Below are 14102 nucleotides of genomic sequence, written 5' to 3'. Positions count from 1 at the left end.
ATTAACACAGATATGCATTTACTTAAATGATAGTTTTTCATGATTGGTTTGATAATTGCAAGTTCCTATGCCAGTGTACCATTCCTGGGCTGGGTTTTGCATGAAGGAGTGCCACCTAAAAGATTTTGGTTCCTTTTCCCACTCTCAGCCATTGAGAAGCATCCTCTGGATGGAGGGCTTTTTTAGTGTTTCACCTGTCCTGTAGTGATTCTGTACCAGACAACCTGGTACTTGCACATGTTCAGTAACATGAACATAGCAGAGAAGGGGATGTTTTCCCACAAGTTAGATGAGTCAGACATTTTCAAAAACTTTTGTTATTTCTCAAGATAAACTTTTACACCAAAACATGTTACTTGGGTGTGTAGAGAGCCCTTCCCATTTGATCATGAGTCACTGAGCACAGAGACCACACCACTACCCTGTTTATGAGGCTTGAGCTCCCTTAACAATTTAGCCACCGCGAGTCACTGCACTTACCATGGTATCCGTATTTATTGAATTGAATATGAAAGTAGAAGCTGGTTTTTTCTTTTTACCAGCGAGAGCAAACAGCCTTGTAGAGAGATTGAGTCCTGTAAAATGGGGGAACCTGGGTTCTATTTCCTAGTTTTGTGAGTGGCCTGAAAGAAATCACCCAACCTCAGTGGGGCCCAAGTCTTTGGAAAATGGAAAAATCATAAGATTGTTTCAAGGTGTCTCGGCAGCTGCCAAACTCCTAAAACTATTCCATCGAGATGGATTGTAAAATCTTTACTTTGGGTTTTAAATAAAGCCTTGATTGATTTTATTTCAATTTTTGAAAAAGACATCATTAGATAGAGAAAGACTATCTGCATACACTCTGGACGTCTGGACGAGATATTGTAGCGTTGAATATGTAAGTTTTTGACTTACTGTAAACTGTTTTCTTATCTTTTTGAGCACGTCTATTCCCCTCCTGGCTGCCAAGACCAGCTCACAGTACTGTCAGTTGGTTTTAGATCTTTTTCAGTCTTCATGGTTGTCAAAATTCAGAGTTGGTAGACATCAAACCATGGCCGGTGAAGGGGCATCCATAGGCCCTGCTTTCAAGGAGCCTTGGCCTAGTAGTAGATGACTCTGTGTGTGTGTGTGTGTGTGTGTGTGTGTGTGTGTAACTGGAGCTTGACCCTGTGTCTGAACCCGATCATAAACTAGTGAGACATCAGGGCAGCCATGTTAGGTATACAGATGCCTTCTTAATTTCTCTTCCCAGTTGCACTTGTGCTCTGATAATTTCAAATGAAGATTTGTTTTCCTCTCTCTCGCTTTCTGTCTCTGTCTCTGTCTCTGTGTCTGTCTGTCTGTCTCTCCCTCTCCTTCTCCCTCCCCCCCGTAGCCCCAGCTGACCGACAATTCACTGTATAGAATAAGCTGGCTTCACAGTGATTGCAATCCTCCTGCAGCAGCCGTACTGGACTTGCAGTCAGTGACACGATATCTGGCTTTAGTGAACTTTTGTCCTTTGATCTCCCTGCCTCAGTTCCCTTCCTTCCTTAGCCTCCCTCCTGCAGAGATTATAGGTAGCCAATCATTTTTTTTAAGTATTATTTATTCATTTAGTTGGTGTTTGAGAGTTGGTGTATAGGCATGCTCATGGAGGTCAGAGGCCAGCTTTGGGGTGTTGTTTCTCTCCTGCGCCCTGTGGAAACTAGGGGTTGGTGTCAGGTCACCAGACTTGTAAGTAGTGCCTTAACCTCCCCAGCCAGGGTGGATTTTAAACTCTCCACATCTTAAAGCTTCTGAGTCCTGCCTTCCATGCCAGAGAGCTCTCTTGTTCTTAAAAGTCCTGTGCCCAGAAAGTGGAAAGCAGACAACAGTAACTGACCCTATACTCTATAGACACCGCGAGGGAGTCTTTTTTTTTTCATTAAGGAAATCAGGACCACGAGGCGTGCACAGTTTTCATCCCAGCGCATAGGAAGCAGACACAGGCAGAGTCCTGTGAGTTCAAGTGAGTTTCAAGACAGTCGGGACAGCACAGAGAAAAGACCACGAGGCGTGCACCCACCCACTGTGACAGTGGAACTGATCTATTGGGAACTCTCCAAGGCCAGCTGGACTGGGACTGAATAAGCATGGGTTGAAACTGGACTCTCTGAACAAGGCGGACAATGAAGGCTGATGAGAAGCCAAGGACAATGGCACTAGGTTTCGACCCTAATACATGAACTGGCTTTGTGGGAGCGTAGCCTGTTTGGATGCTCACCTTCCTGGACCTAGATAGAAGTGGGAGGACCTTGGTCTTCCTGTAGAGCAGGGAATTTGGACTGCTCTTCAGTATCGAGAGGGAGGGGGAGTGGACTGGGGGGAGGAGAAGAGGAGTGGGGATGGGGGAGGGGAGCGGGGGGAGGGGGCAATATGTGGGAGGAGGGGGAGGGAAATGGGAAACCCGGAGCAGTTGGAAATTTTAATTAAAAAAGAATAAAAAAAATGAGAAAAAAAATTTTCATTTATTTTACAGTGTCCCCTCCCTCCTCTTCTCCCATCCCCCTCCCATCCACTTGTCCTCTGTTTCCCTTCAAAAAGGGGCTTACCTCCCATGGGGGTCAGCAAAGCATGACACATCAAGATGAGGCAGGACCAAGTTCCTCCCCCCTGCATCAAGGCTGGGTGAGGCAACCCAGCATGGGTTTCCAATAGCCAGCTCACATGCCAGGGACAGGTCCTTGATTCCACTGCTAGGAACCACACAAACAGAGCAAGCTAACAACTGTTACACACATGCAGAGGGCCTATATCGGTCCCTTGCTGGCTCCCTCACTGTCAGTACAGAGTCAGTGAGCTCCCAAAAGCTCAGAGGGTCAGCTATTTCTGTGGGTTCCTCCTGTAATGACCTGGATCCCTCAGCTCATACAATCCCTCCTCAGGTGTGGGAAGTCCTCTGTATATGTGTTGCTTTTATTGGTTAATGAATAAAGAAGCTGCTTTGGGTCTATGGCAGGGCAGAATATAGCCAGGCAGGAAATCTGAACAGAAATAGAGGAGAAAAGAAAGCAGAGTCAGAGAGATGCCATGCAGCTGCCGAAAGAGACACCGGATCCTTACCAGTAAGCCGCAACCTCATGCAGATAGATAGATGAATAGAAATAGGTTAATTTAAGATGTAAGAGTTAGCTAGAAATAGGCCTAAGTTATTGGCCAAAGAGTATTGTAATTAATACAGTTTCTGTGTGATTATTCGGGTCAGAGCAGCCAGGAAATGAACAATCCGTCTCTGACTACTATCCTCCCTCTTCTCAGTAGGATTTCCAGAGCTTGACTGTGGAATTCTGCATCTGATTCCATCAGTTACTAGCTGAAGACTCTCTGATGACAATTAGAGTACTCACCAATCTGATTATAGTTCAGCACCCTCTCCACTATTGCTGGGAGTCTTAGCTGTGGTCATCCTATGGATTCCTGGGCGTTTCCCTGGAACCAGGTTTCTCCCTAACCCCAAAGCGTCCCCTCCCCTATCAGGACATCCCTTTCATTACTCTCCCCGCTCCATCCTGCTCCCAACCCACCCAACCAAATCCATCATGTTCCCACCCACCCCCAATTTACCCAGAAGATCTCATCTATTTCCCCTTCCCAGGGAAATCCATTCACGGCAAGGAAGTCCTGCTGACACCTAAACACAGTCTCTAACTTTGAGAATAAATGTGCCCATTCCATTTGTTCCTTGTTACATTAGTGTCCTCTAGTAAAATGGGGATCATGGTCATGGGTGGTTTGCTGGTTGGTTGGTGTTATTTCAATTGTTATTTTAATATTCCTTCTTGGCCAGGTGCAAGTTGATAGATAATCTGAGTTTCCCAGGTCTAGCCACCATGCCGCCATAGTGTTACAGGAACAGCTGTCTCTTCGTGGAGCATGTCTTCCTGCTCTTGCAGAAGCGAACGCTCTGCTCAATTTTTGTGGTTGAGTGAACAGGCGTGGAAGCATGTGTTCTACATTATTATTAATGCAATACAGGCTTGTCCTGGCCCTGATTAAAAACCTGCTCTCCAGATACTTCTTTGCACAGAGTCGTTTTGTGTGGAGTTTCCAGACTTTGCATGCCCCTTCCACCTTGCAAGTATGGACGCTGTCCTTCCGTGCAGTAGGGGGCATGGAGGAGAGCATCACTCCCTGATAGTTGTGCTTCACATTAGTAATGGCAACTTGGGAGTGGAAAACAGAGATGTCTCTATTCCCGCCTGGCGAAAGCTCCCGGCATCTTTTGAATGTCTTCCTTTGAGGGGATAGTTCACACATCAGGTTTTGATTCCCACGCTGTTATTTTCCATTCCGAGAAGAGCCAACTATTATCCTAAAAGGTCAGTATTTGGTTTCTGGGCTTAATTGAACAATCGAGTCTCATGCCTATTTTTCTTCAGCTACAAAGTTCTATTGTAAATGTCAATGTCTTTACTTCAATATAAGTAGATGCTTGGTGCCCAAGAAGACTAAGCAGGGTGCTAGAGCTGGCCATTTCTTTACTCTTACTACACGCGCACACACACACACACACACACACACACACAGTAATAATAACAAGTAGATGAAAATTTAAAAGACTCAAGGTTCCATCCTTAGCTTTTTTTTTAAAAAAAAAAAGGAAAATTTCATAAGCATCACTCTTAGGAATCTCTGTGTGTGTGTGTGTCTGTTTGTCTGTCTGTTGTCTTTCTCTGTGTGTCCTGAGGATTGAAGATAGGGCTCACGCTAGGCAAGCTCTGTATCAGTGAACTACATCATAGTCCCTTTGAAATTCTTTTTCCATCAGTGCTGATCTCACTGCCCCTCAGTGACATCATATGTCTTTGATCTGTCTGTCTCAGGTTCCTATGTAATTGAGATCATAGGCCTATATGTTCATGCCTGGCTCCCTATGCACTTTGGATGAGAAAGCTGACATTTTATGTTTCAGAGGTTCAGTGGAAACTCAAATGCCTGGGTTCAAACCCAGCCTCCACCACTGGTTGAACTGTGTGACGTTAAGGAGCTAGTTTATTCTCCTGATGCCTCGCCTTTCCCTGTATGGTGGAGACGATGATGACGACAATGACGATAGTAATGGTGTAACTTTTAGAGTCCCTAGACAGTATCAAGAGACTCGTAGACCCAATGGCCAGTGAAACAGCCACAACTACTGGAAAGGGTAAGACCACAACCACTTGAACTTTCTGAAAATTGTTCAAAGAGCATTCGGCAACCTAACAAATATTTATTCAACAAAATCCATGTATGGAAGATCAACAAGCATCAGTGGTCCTTAGTTGAAACTCCACACAGGCGGATATGGCCAAGACATAGAGTGACCAGACCACTGGGCTCCAGTCCAGGGATGCAGTATCTCCCGAGGGAGACATTTCAAATTCCCTCCAACCACATTTCACAGAGGCTCACTATTTCCCTGGTTAGTGCAGACAGGAGATTGGGGTTCCCACCTTGATCCAGTCCCCACTCATAAGCAAGTGAACTATTTGGATCTCTGCTCATAAAGCACAGGTGTCCCTCCAAGAGAGACAGGCCACCATCCAGCAGCCTCAGTGTCAGTGAGGAAAGGCAGCCAGGAGGGACAGGGGATGCAATGGTCTCCTCTTAGAAAAATGAACTTCTTTGACACACTGTGAGGGAAAGTTCACGCCTTTCTCTAAAACAATGGAGACTTAGTGAGAAATTAAGAGACCATCTGTATGCGAGTGACACGTTAAAACCCCAGGCCAGCTAATCTACTAGTCAGAACTGGGGAAAGATAACAATGAAGAACGAACTAAGAACGAACGTTCCTGAAGAGGGAGAAGAAAATCTCCTCTCAAGGGTTGGCTTCAAAAAAATACCTTGCTTGAATTGAATTAGGTCAAAGTGTGGTGCAATTTATGTCCTAGGGAATTGTTGGAAAGGAGAGAACAGTCATCAGGCTGTTGGTGGAGCCCAACAGCTGGACTGTGATGTAATAGCACAGAGTAGGAAGAGGAGACAGAGAGCTCTGCTGAAGCCACCGCCATCCCTGGGTAAGAGCAAGGATAAGATTTCATTAAGACCAGAGCCAAGTCAGTTAACAGGTAGGAGAGGAAAAGCCGCAAAAGGGAAGAGAGCTTAGTGTCTAGGATTTCTCTTGCAGTCCAATTTACTTAAAACATCTTGTCTCCAAAAGGAAAAGGAAGGGGAGTGGGTGGCAAAAGGGGGAAAAAGTAGCAGAGAGGTAAATATACAAGCAGGTGCTACAGTGTGGCTCGTACATAGAAAACGGGGAACACATCTGGCCAATAATGGGCCTAAATGTCAAATTTTACTCTTATAGTGATAGAGCTCTTCTTATTTGTTGTAAAAAAAAGTTAACCTATAAGAATAATTATAAAAACATATATATCCAGCAATAGAAATCCAAAATACATGCAAGGTTGAAGGTTGGGAGTGTGATTCAGTGATGGAATGCTGGCCTAGCATTCGTGAAGTCTTAAGTTCAGTCCCCAGCATTTAAAAAAAAATAGAGGGGCTGGAGAGATGGCTCAGCCATTTAGAGTACTTGTTGCTCTTGCAGAAGACCCAGGCTCAACTCCCAGCACCCACATAGTGACCCACAACCACCTGTAACTCCAGTTGTAGGGGATCCAGTGCCCTTTTCTCACCTCCTCAGCCACCAGGCATGGATGTGGTGTTTATGCATAACACAGGCAACACATTCATACACATAGAGTAGAATAAATATTTTTTTAGAAGGAAATAAATAGAGAAACAATTTTAGAGTCATCAAAAACACAGTTGATATAATAGGCAGATCAGTAAAGCACCCCCCCCCAAAAAAAAAAGTTGACCAATAAAAATTATGAACTGCTTGGAGCTAACAGACATCTCTGGAACATGTCATCCAACGAATGCTGTACACATAACTCCTTTGAAACAACAAGGAAGGCCATAAAACAGGCACCGGAAGTTTCCAAGGACTAAACAGTACCACAGATGTCCTCTGGAAATGGAGCTAAAGTCAGAAGTCAACACCAGAAAGAAGTCTGGACTTTCCCACATAGGTGACACTTAGGTTCACACACCAAAAATAACCAACAACCAAAGAACAATGGCCCAGGGAAAAGAAGAAATGCTGTCAACTGAAAGCAGTGGGAGTCTCACTGAAACCTGTGTGGCACAGTGAGACACCCGCTAGAGGACAACTTATATCTGTAAATACATAGGAATGAAGAAGGATTAATGGCCTACTCTTCCAACTTATGACACCTGAAAAGCAAGAGCAAGCTAAACCCAAATTAACATAAAGAAGAAAATGAAGATTACAGTAGAGATTATTGGAATGGAAAAATAGAGAAAAATCAGTGGATTCAGAAGTTGATTCTTGGAGAAAATTAGAAAAATTCTCAACTCAGTAGGTTGACCAAGCCAATAAAAATGAAATTCTAAACTCAGACATGAAAGTGGAGAGACGCATCCCTACCAACAGTCCACAGACAATAAGGATTGTAAGAGGACACCACAATAGCCACATTCTAGGGAATTAAAGAGCCTGTAAAATGGACAAGTTCTTAGAAATTCACAAGTTACTAAGCAGAGCCAAAAGATTCCTTGCCCTGTCCACAATCCTGATGTGTTTGCCTACTTCAATTAATGTAATCAAGACAATCCCCCATAGGCATGCCTATAGACATATTTTTCTGGATTGTCAGGTTGACAATTGGCCCAAACGATCACATCCTTCAAGTTAATCTACAGGTGTAAGAAACCCCCACCAAGAGTCCAACTGATTTTACAAACATGACATGCCATAAACAAACAAACAAACAATGCAGAGGACCCTTACTTCTTAAAACATACCACAAAGCCTCAAAAAAACCCCAAAGCACTGTAATACAAGCAAAAACAGAGACATATTGTTCATTGGAATGAAATTAAGAGTTCAAACATAAACCTTACCTTTCCAAGCAATTGTTTTTTGTTCGTTTGTTTGTTTTGACAGGGTGGCAAGACCATTCACTGGGAAAGAATGTAGCAGGACTTTCTCTGGACTCCCAGCTCCCAAATAATGCCACGGAGACTTCCTGTTATTTATGGAAGCTTGGCCTTAGCTTAGGCTTGTTCCCAACTAGCTCTTATAACTTAAATTAACCTGTTTATTTTAACCTATGCTCTGCCATGTGGTTTGTTATCTCTCTTCAATACATTACATCCCACTTCCTCTATGTCAGCTTGGTGAATCCCCACCTCTCAGATTCTTCTTAGCCTCCCCCACCACCCCCGAGTTCCTTTCTCTCCCCAGAAGTCCCACCTGTCCTCTCCTGCCTAGCTATTGGCCATTCTGCTCTTTATTAAACCAATCAGAAGGTGTCTTAGTGAGGAAGGACAGACACATCTTTACACAGTGTACAAAAAGATTATCCTACAACAAAAGAATATTCATTTAAAAAAGTTTTTGTTTTTGAAATTGGAATATAATTATATCATTTTCTATCTTCTTTCCCTCCAGCTGTCCTCATTCACCCCCTTATTCTCTCTCAAATTTATGGCCCTATTTAATTATTGTTACATATGTATATACTCTTACATATACAAATACAAACAATTGGTCTGTGAAGTTACTTGTATGTATATGATCTCAGAGCTGACTACTTGGTATTAGACAGCAGAATCATCTTTTTATGTGTGTTTGCTTTTTGTTTTTCAAGACAGGGTTTCTCTGTAGTTTTGGAGCCTGTCTTAGAACTAGTTCTTGTAGCCCAGGCTGACCTCAAACTCAGAGATCTGCCTGCTTCTGCCTCCCAAGTGCTGGGATTAAAGGCGTGCACCACCACCACCCGGCATTTAATAAATGGTACTGGGACAACTGGATAACTGTTGCAAAAGAATGAAGTTGGACCCCTGCCTCAAAACAGAGAGAGTATCGTCACCAGCTGAGATCATCACCTAGAAGAAGGTTGGTAATGTATAGGATGTCACTGGAGAAGGAATGGGATTGGAAATTCCCCTACATCCAGGGCTCCCTATTAGAATAACTTGAGGAATTCTAAATGCTAGGGATCTGAGAACACAAAATGAAGGGCTCACAGTGTTCTCACCTAGTCTCAGTGATTTTAATTGCATGTTTCCCTCTGCACTAAGTGGAAAATTTTCTCCTTGATTTATTGTCTGTCTGCTTGTGTCCCTGAAGGCAAGCTTATTTTTTGACACTGAAACACAGCCAGTTGGAGGCCTTCGTTGCTTGGGCTCTGTGATTACACCAGGCCTTGCTTTTCACCTCAAGGAGAGAAACTACTGGAAATTTACTGGCCTCAAACCATTTTTATGCAAAATGAATCTGATATTTACAAAAAAGCTCTTCGTTTATGCAGAATAATGAAATTTTATAGCTATAAATCAAATTTTATCTACTAAATATATTACATAATTTGACCATGTTTGAGATTTATTTAAAATTAACAGTATTGGGTTGCTATTTTAATGTAGGGTTTGACTTAAAAAAAAGACTTTCAGCAATTCTGCTTTTGAGAATTCGAAGTAATTTAGTCAGTTGAACAGTGATCGTGCTGTGATTTGTCCCTTTGGTTTTATAGTTTCTATGAAGGGACCTGGTATTTGATTGTTGTGTTCCAAAGGAAATGGAAGGGCCACTTAGACCTTTGGGGAGTGTATTTGCCTGAATGAGTTTCACATGACTATTGTATACACTCAGCACCAGTGAGAGCAGTAGAGGTTCAGCGAAGATGAAAGGGTGGTGCCGACCTAGTCCTCAAGACGACTGGAATCTACAAGGACAGGTGGTCGTAGAAGCAGGATGTTTGAAAATCAATATGCCAAGCAGTGCGCTAGAAGGAAGCCTTTGTGCTCCGGAAGGGGAGGAGTCCACCAGGCAGAGTGGGCAGAAAGAGTGGAGATATAACGAGTCCTCCTCTATAACACCAACTCCCAAATAATGACAAGGAGACTTATTATTAATTATGAAAGCTTGGTCTATAGCCTAGGCTCATACCACAAGCTCTTATAATTTAAATTAGCCCATTTATTTTAATTTATATTTTTGTCACATGGCTTATTACCTCATCTCTCTGTGCTGGTCATGCCCCCCCAGTCTGACTGGTGACTCCATCTTTCTTCTTCCCTGTGATCTCTCTGTTCTCAATGTCCTGCCCAACCTCTTTTTGCCTAGCTATTGGTCTTTCAGCCTTTTATTAAACTAGTCACAGTGACGCATCTTCACAGTGTAAAGGAATTTTCTGCAAGAGGGGAAATTGATTAGCGAAAGGGCTTTTTAAGAGGGTAACCCAGACTTCAAAGGTGCTTATTCCAGTCAAAGAAGTATATGTATTCTTTCCTTTCATATCAGAATCTAATTTTTGCTTAATGATATATGCTCCCAAACACATTCTGAAGAAAACACACCAGTAGTAAACACTTTGGCCAGGAAGTTGAAATGGCAATGCTGAGGTTCAAAAAAGCAAACGGATGGGCAACCCCACCACCAACAGAAATAAAACAAAACAAAAAAACAGTTGAAGCCAAAACTGGAGACGGTACAGGATCTCTGAACTTCAAGTATGGTTCAGTTATATGAGATAAGGAGGTTCAGAGTGGTGTAGCTGTAGGCAAGTCCCATTCTTTCAGAGAACTCAAATGCTGTCTCCCACATTCAAATAGACCTGCTTGCCTTTGCCAGCCTTGTTCCCACCTATTACAGAAAGAATTTACTGTAGAATCAGATTGGTGGACATGATTCCTAGCTTAGCAACTTCTGGACTTGGATCTTCTCTTGCATTGTCTGTGTACCGATCTCAGATGTGTGTGACCCTGCCCGCCCATCTCAGGCTCATCAATATGAGGAGAAGCTGTCCACATACAGGTCTGTGGCTGCAAAAATGGACCAGCCTTCTAATAGACTTCTCAGATATTTATAGTCACCCTTTAAAGCTCCATCAGATCTCAACCACTGGCGTCCTTTTAGAGGGGAGATACAATGTGGAATCTGAAGTCCCACAAATAAGCCACTCATGCCATGAGAAAACGAATAGGAAATTAAGCAATTTTGGCTTTCCAGACCTCAGAAGGTGTATCAGCAATTGTAGTTTGAGAATCATTGTCTTGGAGCATCATAGAAGTAGGAGAACTTACAGGCTGTGATGAGGATGAAATACCTTCCAAGGGAAGCTGCATTTGCATCAGGAAAGGGAGTTAACCTAGCATTAGTAGGGCTATGTTCTGTTTGGAGTGGATAAGAAAGGATGAAGGATCAGGGATCAGCTGAGATGAGAAGGCACCTTGGACCACAGAAGATGCAGAGGAAACTCTCTGTTTTGATGGACAGGCTCCTAGAAAAATGATGCTATTGGAAGCCTGTTTTGGCCTATGGTGGGTTAATTGTGGGTGAGGATGGTTAAATAAACTTCAGCTGGTGTAGGAGGTCCTTCTGTCTTTGTGTTGCTTTCATTGGTTATTAAAGAAACTGCCTTGGCCTAGCTGATAGGGCAGAACTTAGGTAGGCAGAGAGGACAGAACTGAGTGCTGGGAGGAAGAAAGGCAGAGTAAGGGAGACGCCATGGAGCCGTCAGAGACAGACATGCCGAATCTTTCCTGGTAAGCCACTGCCACGTGGTAATATAAAGATTAATAGAAATGGGTTAAATTAAGATGTAAGAATTAGCCAGTAAGAAACTAGAGCTAATGGGCCAAGCAGTGTTTTAATGAATATAGTTTCTGTGTGATTATTTCAGAGCTAAGCTAGGTGGGCAGCCAGGATGAACAATCAGCCCTCCCTCTGCAACATTCAGCAAAGGATTTCATTTTCCTTGAGATGGGTTTAATTGTCTAGAAAGGTTTTTGCCCTCTCTAAGAATCAAAGTATCAAAGAACTTGACAATCATTTAAAATTATTTCCTCGGGAACCAGAGATTTCTCTGGAGGAATGCCAGGGTTTACAGCAGATTAAAGAACAATGTGGCAGGTGATGTTTCCATTTCATCATCTCTGTTTCAACCACAGCAACTAACTCCAAAACGTTTGTCTTGTTCTTAAAAATTCATCACATTTTATTACTATAAACATTGCACTATTTCCACACTAAAAGTAAAAAAAAGGAAATACTAGTTTATTTCTAATGAGAAGCAACTTTACCCTCAAATTATCAATGTTTCTTTTTCTTCCTGGTTTATATTACACATGTGCTTGTATGTGTTCTCTTCTTTACCCATCTGCTTATGACTGTCCCTTGCTTTATAATGCTGTCGGAACCCAGCTTTGCAGATCGCCTTCCTGCTCAGGGGCTCTTTATAAATTGTGATTCACAGAAAGAGGCTAAAACATTAATGTAAATTATTGTAAATTATTATACAATCATTTTTATTTTGTGTTGCTGGGCAGCAAACCGAGGGCCCTGTGCATGCTAGGCAAGGTCTTCCACTGAGCTCATGAATCATTCTCATTTCTTCCCTCTACTGGGTCAAGATGTTGCCTCAGGATTCTTCTCCACACACCACCCCATTCTTCTACTAAACAAGGCTCTGAATTGGTACTTTGCATAAATAGCTATTCTTCATGGCAGTCCCACTGGTAGGGTTTCACACAGCCATCAATCAACTTCCACATTTCTCCCTTTGATTTTCCTACTTTATTCCTGCCCTACTTTCGCAACTGCAGAGATTATAGGCCAATGAAAGAAATGTTTTCAAAGCGTTCAAGGGTTGGAACTGGAACACCTCCAGAGATCCCGTGGACAGAAGAGTAGGAAGAGAGCAGGTCTAAAGCGGGAAGACAGTGAGGACAAAGGCAGACAAGCCCAAACACCAGCCAAATCGGCACACAATTATCATAACTCAAGAATATACATAAACATTTTACAATGCTGTGGGCTCTCCCCTTGACCGTCTGAAATCTCCACCTTGTCATCCATTCCCATTACAGCTGTACATCTTAAAGGAGCCATGATAGTATTTGTGTGGTGTTAGTTGCTTTTCTGCTGCTGTGCTGAAACATCATAACCAAGACAACTTATATAAAATGAAGCGTTTAATTGGACTTTGGTTCTAGAGCAGCAATTCTCCACCTGAGGGTCGCAACCCCTTTGGGGGCCAACATATTAAATATCCTGCTCATCGGATATTTACAGTGTGATTCGTAACAGTAGCAAAGTACATTTATGAAGTAGTGACAGAATAATTTTATGGTTGGGGCCACCACAACATGAGGGACTGTATTAAAGGGTTGCAGCGTTAGGAAGGTTAGGAACACTGTTCTAGAGAACTGGAGACCATAATCGTAAAGTGAAGACATGTTTGCAGGGACAGCTGAGTGCTCACATTTTGAACTGCAAGCAGAAAACAGAGCTAAGGTGAAATGGTGCAAATCTTTTAAACCTCAAAACCTACACCCAGTGACATACTTCCTCCAACAAGGCTACACCTAGTCCTCCCCAGAGAGCCACCCAGGGAACCAAGTATTCTATGCCTGAAACTTACCAAGTTTCAGTCATTAGACTAAATTTAGCCATTTTGGTCAAACGATCCTAGAGAGGTTGTTGAGTTTGACATTTAGAGCTTTGGATTTAGAGTCCAACAGCCTAGTTTTGTCATAGGGCCACCATTGCCTGGTCTTGAGCATACCAACTTGAGTGGTTCCCCTGGTTGGCCCCAGTTGTCAACTCGACACAATCCAGAATTATCTGAGGGAGTCTCAGTTGTGGGATCACCTCAATCAGATTGGCCTGTGGGTATGTCTTTGGGAGACATTTTCTTCATTGCTAATTGATGGAGAAGGGCCCGGCCCACTGTGGGTGGTTCTGTCCTTGGGCATGGGGACCTGGGTTATCTAAGAAAAGTAGCTGAAAGGGATCAAGTTAGTAAGTAGTGTTCCTCCATGGTCTCTATTTTAGTTCCTCCATCCAGATTCCTGCCTTGAGCTCCTACCCTGACTCCTCATTGATGGACAGTCACTTGGAAGTATAAGAAGAAATAAACCCTTTCCTCGCCCGAGTAATATTTGGTCAAAAAATATTATTTTTAACCAGAAACCAGAACAGTGGTCCTCCATCTCCACAGCTGCACACCTCTGAGAACCACTTGGCCAGGATGTTTGTGCATTTAGTGTTCAGTTGGATGTGTCATGCACGGACAATTGGC

The sequence above is a fragment of the Chionomys nivalis genome, chromosome 17 (genome assembly GCF_950005125.1).
Source record: "Chionomys nivalis chromosome 17, mChiNiv1.1, whole genome shotgun sequence".
NCBI lineage: Eukaryota > Metazoa > Chordata > Mammalia > Rodentia > Cricetidae > Chionomys > Chionomys nivalis.
Note: the sequence above shows the minus strand (reverse complement) of the source record.